The sequence below is a fragment of the Cupressus sempervirens genome, chromosome 2 (assembly GCF_028749045.1).
Source record: "Cupressus sempervirens isolate cs-2001-9-10 chromosome 2, ASM2874904v1, whole genome shotgun sequence".
NCBI classification, from domain to species: domain Eukaryota; kingdom Viridiplantae; phylum Streptophyta; class Pinopsida; order Cupressales; family Cupressaceae; genus Cupressus; species Cupressus sempervirens.
Genome location: NC_143119.1, coordinates 45,060,958 through 45,076,922, shown reverse-complemented (window position 1 = coordinate 45,076,922; position 15,965 = coordinate 45,060,958).

The window sequence follows — 15,965 nt, the reverse complement described above, 5'->3', positions numbered from 1 at the left end:
GATGCTATGCATATTGGAAAGAATGTAACATAGACACTATGGAAAATATTGGATGGAAGGTGTGACAAAGAAAAATTGGTTAAAATTTGCATTAACATTGATGAATCCAATCATGCGTTGAAGTTTTTTGTTGAATTAGATAGAGATGGAAACTAGATTAATATGAGTGCCATTCCTTGGTTATTAACACAACAACAACCTGATGCCATAAAAAAAATTCCCACATAATTTGTTGCAAACATAAGCAATCTTATATCAAAGAAAGGTGATTTTGGGTCAAGGTTGAAAATGCATGATTCACGTACCTTCATCAAGGTAAGTCATGATTGAAAACATCGTGTACTTTTGATTATTTAATTTTATAATATATTGAAAAGATCATTTTATTATTACTACAATACATTCTACCTTTATCTCTCCCACACAAATTTGACAACATAAGTGTCAAACATGTTACATATGATCTTGGGAAATACATGAGGTTAGAAGTGTTATTTGTTAGATTTGTTGTATAGAAGTGTTATTAGTCTTGTTAATATATTTTTGTGTGATGGATATCTTCTAGGTGGTTGTCATCTAAAGAAATTGATAAAAAATACATAAAGCAATGGAAGAGAAAAATTCCTCAACTTTTGTGTGACATGCAAAAGTGTCTACCTTCAACATTTTTCAATGCATAAGCATATTACCTCATGCATCTAGTTAAGGAAATCAAAGTGTGTGGACCTACACCGACTAGGTCAATGTGGATGGTTGAGAAGCAATTAAAATTTTTGAAGGGTTTGGTTCAACAGAGAGCACATCCTGAGGGTTCCATGGTAAAGGGATATATGGTCTACTAGACCATGGTTTACATTAGTGAATATCTTAGGTCCATGTAGATCACATTGGGATCCCAACTCCATGAACAGATTCGAAGGGGAGTACTTAACGAGGAAAGGTAGATTGAGGAAAGTGAGAGGTAATCATAAGATGTTATAGTAGTTCGTTAATTCTTATCCATCATCAATGCAAGTTGTTTCTAACTAGTCTATTTATTTTATATAGTTGCTCATGATTAGGATGCACTTCATTTGTGTATTGTAAACAATCTTGATTGGATGATGCTATGGAATGAAAAATCTCAACAAAATGGACACTCATTAAAATGGGAAGATGTTGCTTCATTGGTTAAAGAAGCTCATCATAATGGAGATCCCAATGTTACACTAACGGTAATTGATCTAGCAAATGGTTTAAGAGGTGGAAAAGTGTGTATAGATTAATCTATCACGACCCATTTGATTAATTTCAACTCAAGGATGGATGCATAATTTTGACATGTTTGAAAAATAATAGGTCGAGCACCACAAAGCTATGTACTACAATGATCATAAATTTTGCATAAAAAATGTAGACAAGACTAAGAGAACTTGCAATTCTAGGTTAACTACAATGTTCGAGGTCACCAATATTTCATCTAGAAATGACATGCATCCTCAACAATTGAAAAATAGATACTATGGCATTTTGGATGATATAATTAAGTGCGACTTCAATTCCTTCAAACAAGTGTTTGGTGTCAAATGGTGCAGGCTACGATTGAATCAAAATGATCTTGAGAGAACTGTTATTGAATTGATAATGGATTTACAATGATTAATACGAGGTCATTTGAGCCAGTTGGAAATGAGCCCTATGTTCTTCCAAGCCAATGTGAGGAAGTGTTTTATGTTGGCATTCCACATAAATTAGGTTGGTCATTTTTTGTTAGACACGATCCAAGAGGAAAATCAGTAAAGTATAATGTGATTAAAGAAGAAGATGAAAGAGGAGATGATGATGATGATGATGAAACTTTTTTATAAAATTTTTTATAATATAACATTGAAGATATTTGGGCCCACATTACCTAAAAGGTACGTAGCTTGATATAATTGGTTGCTACATTTTTCCTTTCATCCTTGAACTAATTTTTTTATCTAACAATTTTATTTTTTTGTTAAAATTTGGACTGGCCAAGCCCCTAAATTAAAAGATCATCTCATAAAACTATGGAGGAGTTCTTTGGTCAAAATATTTTGAATAGAGCCCAACTTCTTAAAAATGTTTGCAAACATCTAAAGATTGTGAGAGACCAGTACAAAAGGGCTCTAAAGCTCAACCCAAAGTATGAGCATCCTCCTATGGTGCCACAGCTAAACTGGAATGAAATCATTGAAGATTTAATAGAGAAGAGACTAAGGGATAAAGGAATGAATCCACCACAAGGAAAAAATAGGTACATGTCTCATAAACTTTAGTCACATTTTTTTTCAAGAATGTTGATTCACTGCTTTTGCTTCCAACAATAGTTAACATGTTGATTCATGGTCAATTCTTCAAAAGGAGTGATAGTTATGATTCAAACCCATAAGATAATAATCAAGAAAACCAAGAAAATAATTAACACCTTCCCTAATCCTCGTATAGTGAGAATCATACAATCAATGTATTTTTCATTCTGAATTTGCACAATATTTGTTGTTTAACAGTGAGCAGTGATGCCTTTTTCCATTACATGTTATTTTTTAAGAAGGTTAGTGCATTGTCCTAAAACAAGTGCCATGATGAACATATGCAAATACAATGGGAGGAGGCAAGAGAAAACTTTAGTGTGACACATTTTCTACCACAACTACAAATCATTTTGAAGGTATTTCTTATCATGTTTTCTCGTTCTCTTTTCAACATACTATTAACTCATCCCAATGTGAAGTGATGGAAGCCATTAACATATTTGTTTTAGGAAAAACTTAAAACTTCCTTCATCAATGTTCAAAAGCTAATCATCTCTCTAATCCATACACATCAAACTTTGCACTAACTCATCGTACATGCATCGTGGTTGGAAAACTCAAAAATTGGAAACTTCAAATGTCCCACTATGGATTCCCTTTTATCAAAACAACCTTAACTTTCTTCTACAAGAAACATTTAAAACTCTTCAATTTATGTATTTTATTTATGCGAAGAGTGGCACTTCTCATCAACTCTAGATTTTATCTATACCTTTTCTCACATCCACCCACCACACCTACTTGGAGTTGTAAAATGCAAATGGGTTGTTGGAGGCTATCTTGGGCTTCGAATTTCAAACCAAGACTACTTAGCCTTGTGTAAATTCAATAGACCATGCCTCTTGGTTTTACATGAGCATTTTAGTAGGAAGATGCTTTAATGGCATAAATCATTATCAAATATTGTCAAAAAAAATTACACCACAACTTCATCTAATATCACTAAAACAAAAGAATCCTAACTCTATGATTGCTATCTCTGTATAAAAAATGGTTAGATTCACGTATTAATGTCTTCATTGGAAGTTAATGTTTTCAATTGGATCGCTAATGCTCATGATGTTGCATAGCACAAGAAAGGTCACCTTTGTGTCTCATCACACATCATGCTTTGATAAAAGATCACCTCTTACAATTCGCATATCAAACATGTTTAATTCATTTGTGGGTTTATATAATCTAACCTATTATTGTGGATTTATATAATCTAAAATTTTTATAATATATTTCAAAATTTACATATACAGGTTGCAGGACACATCAAAGGCAACATAAGCTCGGAAAGAGAAGGTTGGTCAACACCAACTTGGCTCTGGTCAATATATGAAAATTCGCTCACACCTCGTAAGCAGCATTAAATGAAATTTCATATCAAAAATTTAATATAAAATTACAAATAAGAAATACATCAATTATTGATGATATTAAGAAAAAAATTGCAGGGCATTGAATTTAATCTAGCACCCACAAAAGAAGGCAAAGAAATTGGCTTCAACCAAGGCTACAAAGCAGTGGTTGCTTGCCACCACACAAATTCTAGTGCCCAAATAGGTGTAGAAGATTTTGATGTAGCAGTTGACACACATGTAAATGGGCCAAATGAATAATAAAAATAATTGAGAACTTCATGACAAATAATATATATCATGTTAATTTTGAACAATGATAATAATGTGTGCATGAATTTTCACTGCAGCCTACTACTCCCATCACAGATCTTACTCATGATGACAGAAGCATGGATCTTACACATGACGAAGAACTTTATGTGCATCACAATGATGCAGGTACATATTCAATTTCTATTGAAGATTAATCATGTAACTATTAATAAAATTTAACATCTTAAATTGCATTTAGTGTAACCTTTATGTGATATTTTTTGAGTATACACAGCATGATGTCAATGTTAAGCATGTTGAGTTTGGGGTTAAATAAAATGTGATGGTAGATGATGTGGCACTATCAGGTAAATTAAAATTCCTATTATGTTCTTTAGATTAATGAAATACTTAGAACATTAAAAAAAAGTTTAGGATTAAACCAATTTATTTCTTATTGCAGGGGCACATTAGTCTTGTCCTTAGTGAAAGAAGAGGAAGCCTTGTATTGTAAGATCACAGCCACAAGAGCCATAGGATGCTGAAGATAGTTAGGATGTGCCTGTTAGTCTTTATCTTCAAAAAAAGAAAAAAGAAATGAATGTTAAAAACCTTGTTTGATGATTAATGTGTTGATGGATATTTATGAATGTTGCTTATTAATGGATTTTTATGAATTTTTCTTATTGATGACGAATGTTGATGGATTTTTATGAATATTGATGAATTTAATGTCATATTATTGAATATTGTTATGTGATTATAATGATTGTCATGCTCACAAATTATTGATGAATGTTTATATGTATGTTATGTGATTATAATGATTCAATGATATACTTCTAAAATGAATGAATGAAACATTTATTTAGTTGTTAATGAGGAATTTAGAGTGATTATGGGGGGGGGGGGGGGGGGGAATGAGCTTCCATCTTCATGTGCTTGGCCTTGTTAAGTAGATAATATGAAAGGATTCTTGAAACCATGTGAAGCTCAAACTAAACTCGTTAAAAGCATTTTAGTTACAACTTTTTTTTATATCATGTCGTTATTGACACTCACATGCATTATTGTCATTATTGTAGATCATGGGGCTGCTTGAACTTTGAAGTCTCCAACATGATACTTACACAAGAGATTGTATATCACACTTGTCCACCAAGGGGGAGAAAGTATTTGATTGTCAATATTAAGGTATATTAATCTTCTAAGTTTAGTGAAAATTCAGTCACGCCTTGTCGGTATAATGTTTACTTCATAGATATCAAGTGGTGAGTTAATAATAATACTTGAATCTATTTATATGTTTTATGTGCTAGACTGAAAGTTATCAACATCAATATGGTCTTGGATGATTAGTAGCTTAATGTGCAGGAAATGTTTGTGAAGTTTTGATGCTTATTTTATTTGTTGTATGGCATTTAAGAAATATGCTACATTTGTAATGCTTCATAGTATTATGTTGCAGGCAGATCTTATTAATATTATCCGAGATTGAGGTTGTGGGATCTTTCCAGCTAGATCAACCCATTATGAATGCATTGTATTAGATTTTTGAGCATTTCCAACATGGGATATAGTTTTCATTTGGTTGTTTGTTCCATATCTCAATGCACATGATCTATTAAGAGCAACAAGAGAGTTTTCAACATTTCTGGTTGGTGCAACAACTAGCTCATTTTGATATTCTTGTGATTAGTAATCATACTATAGGAAAGTAAATGAAGTTCCTAAATTAGGGATATGAAATGGCCATGCAAATGAAGGCGAAGTATGCTGGTGAATGCCATTGGAATAGATTGAGGATGACTGAGCCATTGAAGCATTGGCGACTCAAGTATCAAGCAATTTTAGTCAGGACCATGAAGGAATGTATCAATAACAATACTATAGTAGAGACTATTCATTCAGGTTTAGTTTATTTGATATATGACTATTCATTCATGTTTAGTTGACCATGGTGTGGTTTGGAGTCGATTTTCTAATAGTACTTAAATTTTCCTATTAGATTTTTATAGAGATTTTTTTTTTTTTTGTGGTGAATTTCATCTTCTACAATACCACCCAACTTTATATTTGATTATCTAAAGTATGCCAAAGGCCAATACAGTGGCCACCTATTCGTCATTCAAAATCTAGTTTTTACTATGGATCATCTGTAAGTATAAGTTTTTGTTCATTGGGGTGCAGTATAAAGGTGGCTAGATTTCAATGTCATTGTATCTAATTCAATAAAAATATATACTATATTCACATAGGAAGTCTAAATGTCTTGCTATTAATTACTTTTTACAATTTCACCAGCCTTAAATAAAACAAGCATTTTTCAAATTATCACAATGGTTAGAAGTTGATTGCACATCTTACTTACTGATTAATAAAATAAAGGCATATTGCAATACTTGTTCAAGTAGTTGCACCAAACAAGACATAATGTTAGAAAATAGATGAAATATAATGTTAATATAAATTTAATGTAAAAGTTTTTCCAATGCTTCATCTATGGCTCGTGACTATTGTTTTTTTTTCTAGAAACTTGGCTGTACCATATATCCATATTATGTCCAAAATATTTTAAGATCAAATTAATCTATATAATCATATCACAAAGATATTATTTGTTTTCCTTAGTCTAATATTTATATTACTCAGAAAAGGATTACATCAAAATAAGGAGCATATTCTCCAATACAAAACCACTTCAACAAACAAACCCATCCTACTATCTTAATGAAACAGATAACCTATCTCAAGCCAATAGAGATAAGCCTTTCTAACACTTCTAATGACAACAGGTTCTTTTTTGAAGAATAAAAAACCTTAAAATTTCTCATGTCGAACTCCTCCACCACACATTTCTGAAACACCTTCCAAGCTTTTTTCATCAATTTTTTCTTACTTGCCTCTTCCATACAAAATAAACTCAGAATCATGCCACCTAATAATCTTGTATCAATCAATTACATTGAAATAGATATTGTCTCATAAATATCTTCCACCAACATTTTATGAATCATACCATTAATAGGCACTGGGTGACCAAACACTTGCACAATAGGATGAAAAAGCTCAAAAATTAGTTTCCCATCATTCACATACCCAACCGACCAATAATCCACCACCAAAAGATCAATAATGGTAACTTTCTCTTGATCATTAGCTTTCTTAAAAAGTCTCACAATTTGCTCCTCTAGAGCCTCCTCCGAGTTTACAACTTGCATATATTTGCACCTTATCCCTAAAAATGACATGAGCAAAAGAAAGTCAACAAAAGAAAGAAAGAGCATAATTTATTTAAAAAGGAAACAAACCAACTGACTATCACAAGCTCTTAAGACAAAAGAAAGAGCACAATTCCTTTAAAAAGGAAACAAATCGACTGTCACTAGCTCTTAAGCCAAGATTCAATAAGGTATTCAGCCAAACTTATTATCGGGATGCTGAAACCTTCTAGAAAAGTAGTGGTCTAAAACTGCAAAAGGACTAAGTTCAAGAGAAACACTCCTTTCAACATATGATGTGACTTCTTTTGCATCAGAGAGTTGGCAAGAGAACAAGAGGAAAATATTACTATGAATATTTGGTGAAGTGGAAGAACATACCTATTGAAGATGCTTCATGGATTTCCCAATCTAAGTTGGATTCAGCTCAAGTTGTGACATCTCAATGATTTAGGGGAATCATTTCTTTCAACCCTGATTATATGATGCAGAAGCATCCTGTTTTGCCTTGTTGTGCTACTCATCTTTGTTCATTCTACATGTTAGATGTCAAGTTACTGTAGCTCTAGTAGATACCAAGTTACTGTAGCTCTAGTGGATTCCAAGTTTCTGTAGCAATTTAGTGTTGACTAGGTGTTGTTTCATGTGCTGAATGAATTTTTTGGTGTCGAGTGTTACTATTGATGTTAAGTGTTCTTGTTGGTGCCGAGTGCCAGTATTTGTCTTGGTCCTTCTTTGACCGAGTTGTCTGTGTCTAGTTCTGGTTTGGGCTAACCTTACACATATTTAATTTTGATATTGGTAGTCAATATTTGATGTGAGTCAACTTGTGGTTGTGCATGCATTTAATTTAAGGTTTAATTTTGTGATAGGTTGACTTGTGGCCGCATAAGAATTTAAGGAGGTCTAGGATTGAGTTTTTTAAAGAACTTGGAGGATGTGAAAGTTGGAAGCATTTGTGTCTAGAAATCTGAATTTGAAGTTGGATGGAAAATTTGAATGTATTTTGTATCTGGTCATAACCCAAAAGTCCTTACAGTTGGGCATGTATGCTAATTATTTGGTGAATCAATAAAGTGTTTGCTCTTATTCCTTCTCTGGTTATTTTTCTTTGTGTTGTGTTAAATCTTGCATGGGGGTTTGGATAGTTATTCATCCCTTCCTACATCAAGTGGTACTAGACTAGAGGTTTGTCCTTGTAGTGATTGGATCATGTATAACCCTGAGAGAATTGGGTTGTAAGGTTACAAATTTGCAAATTTGACCTATAACTTGTAGAAGGTTATGATCTTGCAGGAACCTGATTTATAAAGATGGTTCGAGGTAGAGGAAATGTTGATAATGCAATGTTGGACACATTGAGACAAATTGTAGCCAGATTAGATGCTATAGAGATCACCCAAAGGAGAGGAGAACTTCTTGATAATGTAAGTGATGATGAAGCATTAGCACCAAACCCTAATCCATAACCTAAAGAAGACCAAGATGAAGCAAGGTTGGTGAGAGTGTTGTCTCGGGAAAATTCAAAGCCTATTGTAGAAGTTATTCATTATGATGGAAAATCGAACACCAATGTTGTGTTGGATTAGATCTTTGATATGGAGAAGTTCTTTGAGTATGAAAATACTCTTGATAATAAGATGAAGAAAATTTATGTTACAAGGTTAAAGGGTCATGCCTCACTGTGGTGGGAGCATTTGCAAATTGACAAACAAAGGAGAGGAAAGGAAAAGATCAAGACTTGGCCAAAGATGGTAAAAAAATTCCTTCCTACTAATTAGCAAGTTAGTTTGTTGAGAAAGATGCAAAATTTGAGGCAAAAAGACATGAGTGTGAAGGAGTATACTAAGGAATTCTAGAGGTTGGACATCAAATCTAACATGTGGATGATGATGTTGAAAAAATTGCAAGATACATAAATGGATTAACATCTAGAATTCAAGATGAAATAAGTTTTATAAAGTTGGAAAGTGTGGAAGAAGCATACCAATATGCCTTGAAAGTTGAGGAGATCTTGACAAAGAAGCATGAACGAAGACAAAGACGTAGAGGTGGTAGATTCTAGAGAGGCAAAGGTAGATCTTATGGTGAAGGTGGCAAATCTGATAATTATATACAAGATAAGGACAAGTCTGAATGGAAGAATGATGACAAAGGAAAGACCGAATGGAAAGGTGTAATTCTTATTGAGGAAGAGGTAATTCTTATTCTAGAGGTAGTTTTCATGGTAATTGTTTCAGATGTGGTAAAGAGGAACATATATCTTTTGAATGTAGATCCTTTGAAAGTGGGCAAGGTAACATAAATGTTGTGATTCAAGGAGATGACAAGGCTTCACCAAGTGGACTTGAGGTTGGAGAAAAATTGACTATGAAAAGAACCATATGTAATAAGGGAAGTGATGAGGAATCTATTTAAGGAGAAGTCTTTTCAAGACAGGATGTAAGATGGCTGAAAAATGTTGAAAAGTGATCATTGATAGTGAAAGTTCTACAAATCTGGCATCAAAAGAGTTAGTTACAAAGTTTCAATTGCAAAGGCTAAAGAATCCTAAACCCTATCATGTTGCATGGATCAAAGATGAGCATAAGATATTGGTAAGTGAGCAATGCCTTGTGAAGTTCAAGATTGGACATTACTTTGATGAAGTTTTGTGTCATATTATGCCTACAAATTGTTGTCATATTATGTTGGGTAAACCTTGGAAATATGATAGATATGCTATACATGATGGAATATTTAATCAATATACTTTTTGGGTAAATGGGAAGAAGCAAATATTGTTGCCTTTGATTGAAAGTTCAGCTGAGGTTAATTGTACTACTATAAAAATTTGCATGGTTAATGGGAAATAATTTTAAAAGGAAATGAAAAAGAATCAAGTTTGTTTTACTATAATTCCAAGGAGACCGAGTTGTGTCAATAGTAACTGATGCCAAAAAATAGTGTTAACCAAGTGCTAGTCAGTGGTGACCGAGTGACAACTAGCAGTATTGATCAAGTACTAGAAGAAACTGTAGAATTATTGAATAAGTATAAAGAGATTGTTGCAGAGGATATACCTGATGGTTTACCTCTAATGAGAAGTATAATTTATTGTATGGATCTGATTCTTGGAGCTAGTTGGTGGAACAAAGCACCACATAGATTGACACCTACAAAGAATGAAGAACTTAATAGACAAGTGCATGAGTTATTGCAGATAGGTTTGATCAAAGAAAGCTTGAGTCCATGTGTTGTACCTACTATATTAGCACCTAAAAAGAATGGAGAAAATATATTGATTCCAGAGCTATTAACAAGATCACAATGAAATATAGGTTTCCTATGCCGAGGATGGATGACATAATGAATTCTTTAAGTGGAGAAAATTATTTTACAAAGATTGATTTAGAGAGTGGTTATCATCACAACTAAATTAGAGAAGGTGATGAATGTAATACTTCTTTCAAGACAAAAGATGGTTTGTTTGAATGGTTGGTTATGCCTTTTGGTTTGATTAATGTACCTAGTACTTTCATGAGGTCAATAAATGAAGTTATGAAAATATTTTTGGTAAGTTTGTGATTGTTTATATGGATGACATTTAGATACTCGATAAGACTAAGGAAGAACATCTTGAGCATGTTAGATAGGTATTGCAGAGATTGAAAGAGGAGAAGTTGATGATTGATTTGAAGAAGTGTTCTTTTATGCAAGAGGAGATTGTATATTTGGGATTTGTGATTTTAGCTAATGGTTTGAAGATGGATCCTAAGAAGGTATAAGAAATTTTGGAATGACCTACACTTGAGAATGTGGGTGAGGTAAGATTATTTCATGCTTTGTCTAGTTTCTACAGAGAGTTCATAGGAAATTTCAATTCTATTTGTAATGCTATGACCAAGACGATAGGAGGAGATAAAGAGGAATTTAAGTGGAAACATGAAGCTTATAAGAATTTTTAGACTTCCAAACAAAAGGTTGTTGAGTCACCTTTATTGGCTTTACCTAATTTCAATAAGGTATTTCAAGTTGAATGTGATGCAAGTGGTAGTGCAACATGAGTTGTATTAAGTCAAGAAGGTAAACATGTTGCTTTCTTTAGTAAAAAGTTGGATGATGCTAAAAGGAAGTATTTTGTGTATGATCAAGAGTTTTATGCTATTGTTCAAGCATTAAAGAAGTGGAGACATTATTTTATTCCTAAGGAGTTTGTGTTGTATATTGATCATAAAGCTTTACGGTACTTGGGAAGTCAACATAAATTGAACCAGAGACATATGAAGTGGTTTGAGTACTTGTAGAGTTTCACATTTTTCATTAAGCATAAGAGTGGAGTTACTAACAGAGTTGTTGATGCATTGAGTAGAAGATGTTCTTTATTGACTGAGATGATGGTTGAAGTTCTTGGTTTTGAAGATATGACATTGACCCTAATTTTTATGAGGTGTGGAGAGAGTGTAGAGCACCAAATCTAACAAATCACATAAGTATGCTGAGTATTTAATTCAAGAAAATATGTTGTTCCATGGTATTCAGTTGTGTATTCTTGGAAGTCCTATGAGTTTGAATTTGATTAAGGAAAAATATAGTGGTGGATTGACTAGACATTTTGGAATTGATAAGACATTGAGTTTGCTAAAGGATAAGTATTATTGGCCACATATGTATAAGGATGTTCATAAATTTGTAAAGAGTTGTGGGGTTTGACAAGTTGCAAAAGGAGTGAGTCAAAATAATGGTTTTCATACACCTATTACTACTCCTAAGAAACCTTGGAGTGACATCAGTATGGATTTTGTTCTTGGATTACCTAAGATAGTGAAAGGGTATGATTCTATATTTGTTGTGGCAGATAGATTTTCTAAGATGGCTCATTTCATACCATGCAAGAAGACATCAGATGCTAAGCATGTTGCTGAAATTTTCTTTAAAGAGATTGTGTGATTGCATGGATTACCAAGAAGTATCATTTATGACAGAGATAGTAAGTTTATTGGTCATTTTTTGGAAGACTTTGTGGAAGAAGATGGTTACCGAGTAAAACTTTAGTTCCACCTTCCATCCACAGATAGATGGAAAGACAAAGGATGTGAATAGAAGCTTGGGTAATTTACTGAGATGTTTAGAGGGAGATAAGCCAAGTAATTGAGAAGTAGTGTTGGCACAAGCTGAGTTTGTATATAATAATTCTATGAATAGGAGTATAAGGAAAACACCTTTTGAGATTGTTACTGGAATGTAGCCTAGAGGTATATCAGATTTGAGAGACATTGCTGGTGAAGAAAAGAGAAGTGCTGTAGGGGAAGAATTTGTTGATCTTATGGAATCTTTGCATAAGGAAGTGAAGTTGAGGATGGAATAGAGTAATCAACAGTATAAGGAGAATGTTGATGAATCTAAAAGACATCATGATTTTGAAGTTGGTGATGAGGTGATGGTTCATTTGAAGAAAGAAATATATCCTATTGGAACATATAGTAAGATGACAATGAAGAAGTTTGGACCTTGTAAGATGTTGAAGAAGTTTGAGAGTGGTAATGCATGAAGTTGAGTTATTGATGACATGGATATATCTCCTATATTAAATATTGCTGATTTGTATAAGTATCATTAGTCAGATGATGAGGTTGTTGTATCAGAATATTATCTTAAAAAGTAGATTGAAGAAGTTGAACAGATATTAGATCAAAGAGTTGGCAAGAGAACAAGAGGAAAAGATTACTATGAATATTTGGTGAAGTGGAAGAACAGACCTATTGAAGATGCTTCATGGATTTCTCAATCTGAGTTGGATTCAACTCAGATTGTGACATCTCAATGATTTAGGGGAATCATTTCTTTAAACCCTAGTATTCTGATGTAGGAGCATCATTAGTTACCTTGTTATCTTGCTCATCTTTGTTCATTCTACATGTTGGATGCTGAGTTATTGTAGCTTTAATGGATTATGAGTTACTATAGCTCTAGTGGATGTCGAGTTACTGAAGCTCTAGTGGATGTCGAGTTACTGTAGCTCTAGTGGATGTCCAGTTACTATAGCTCTAGTGGATGCCAAGTTTCTTTAGCAATCTAGTGTTGACAGGGTGTTCTTTTATGTGCCAAGTGAATCTATTGATGCCAAGTGTTACTGTTGACGCCGAGTGTTCCTATTGGTGCCAAGTGCATGTATTTGTCTTGGTCCATCTTTTACTGAGTTGTCTGTGTCTAGTTCTAGTTTGGGTCGACCTTGCACATATTTAATTTCAATATTGGTAGTTAATATTTGATGTGAGGCGACTTGTGTTTGTGCATGCATTTAATGTAAGGTTTAATTTTGTGATAGGCTGACCTTTGGTCGCACAAGTATAAGCCAGAGGTTTAGGATTGAATTTTAGGATAGAACTTAGAGGATGTGAAAGTTGGAAGTATATATGTCTAGAAATCTGAATTTGAAGCTAGATAATTGATTTGAATGTACTTTGTATGTAACCATAACCTATAAGGGCTTACAGCTGAGCATGTATGCTAATTATTTGGTGAATCAATAAAAGTGTTTGCTCTTTTTCCTCCTTTAATTTTTGTTCTTTGTGTTGTGCTTCTATTGTGTTAACTCTTGCATTGTGGTTTGGAGAGTTGGGTGTGCCCTTTGGCCCTAGTTATTCATCCCTCCTTATGTCAATAATTTCCAACATTTTTTTTGGTCAATATATCGACACTAGTCTTGGCTATCAAATGTTTGACTGAGGTTTAGGATTGAATTTTAGGTTTAATTTTGTGATAGGCCAACCTTTGTTTGCACATGATTGTAAAATAATTAAACCAACTTTATATTTTCAATGTACAACTCATTCAAGTGCCCGTTGAAAACCAATCATGACTATCATCATCATACTTTCTTCAAATCCTCTTCATCCATCAAATGATATGTCACTCTGCTGAATTAGTATAATGTCTAATCAACTAAGACTTTAACATCAATGACAACATAACAATTGATATGACTCTTTCACATATATTCATAGCGTTCTCAATGGCATCATTAGTTGGGTCTAATACACACACACATATGCATGTATGTGTATATATATATGTATGTATATGTATATATAGATATACATACATCTATACATACATACATACATATATATGTGTGTGTGTGTACATATAAATGTATATGCACACACACACACACACACACACACACACACACACAAATATATGTTGACAGTGTGTGTGTGTCTGAGAGAGAGAGAGAGAGAGAGAGAGAGAGAGAGAGAGAGAGAGAGAGAGAGAGAGAGAGAGATCTTACACATATATAGTGTTCAACCCTCTTATTTTTATATGTATATAAATATTTATGAACATGTGTTATATGTATACTCTTATCATAAAACCTTAAAATGCTTTATCATAAAATGGTATCCTTGTAATTCATCGAAATAGGTATAACCATTAAAAATTTGCCTAAATTAAGTCCTAAGATTTACTCAATAAATGAAATGCTTATGAACCTTGAAATGTTTTATCATAAAATGATATCCTCATAATTCATCAAAAATGGCATAATCATTAAAATTTTGGCCAAATTTAGTCCTAAGTTTTACTTATTAAATGAAATGCATTATGAACCTTGAAATGCTTTATCATAAAATGATATCCTTGTAATTCATTGAAATAGAATAGCATCTTGGTAAACTAGTAAAGAAACTAGATATAGCATAATAATTAATATCTTGGCTAAATTTAGTCCTAAACTTTACCCATTAAATGAAATGCATTAAAAACTTATAAAATCCATATCTCTACATTGATGACATCAAAGTAATAAAAAACTCCCACACATGAATTACCAAATCCAGTTACATATCTTTAATATAATTTAGCCTTTGAACAAAATTAGAAATTCATATTAAGGAAAACAAGGGTGTCATATGTGAAGTAATGGAACATTTATATAGTAATTTGAGTGGGAGTTAACAAGTATTTAATAACTTGACCTCTTTCTAGCACTTAATATTAAACTACAACTTGGATTATTTAACATTCTAAATTTTGGAGACATTGCTTATTGGTATACAATGGATACCCCTATCAAGCTCACTTTTAGAAATTGATAAGCCTCTTTCTGACACTCAGTATTAAACTACAGTTGGTAACCTTTAGCATTCTAAATTTTTGAGACATTTCTTATTGGTACAAAATGGATACCCCTATCAAGCTCACTTGTAGAAATTGATAAATGACTATCATTGACATTGTGAGGGAAGAGTGACTAGATGGTATTGTTAATTCACTCATAAATTATTTATAGGATATATAATGAACATGTTTGGTGATGACTACATTTTGAATTGGGATAGAACTAGGGATAATACTAATGTTTCATCTGTATTTCTAGCACTGGCCATCTATCTAAGCATGATAGATAGGTTGTTGAGGATCTCTATAAGAGTATATTTAAAATATTCTATCTGGATAGCTTGGATATAGTTATGTTGAATATACATGATAATATTAGAATACCCAAAGCTAGGCATTATGTAATATTATGTGGAGAAACCACTCAATTCCTAGAGTTGCTATTTTGACAATAGCAGAATGAGAGTAGTTTGAAAACTAAATTCCAATAATCAAAAGGAATTTAAACTTCCTACTTTAGCTTCACCATGTCAAGAGGGCAAGCCACTTAAACTTGTTTGGACAATACCTAAAACAGGAGGACATTGAAGGGTACAAGGAGGTTTTGGATATTTCCAACACTACCATCTTTGAAGATGAGGAATATTTTGGAGAGAGGCCTGAAGGTGTAGGGTGTGGCTCTAAACGAAACAAGAAAGGTAAGAGAAAAAAAAAGATACAAG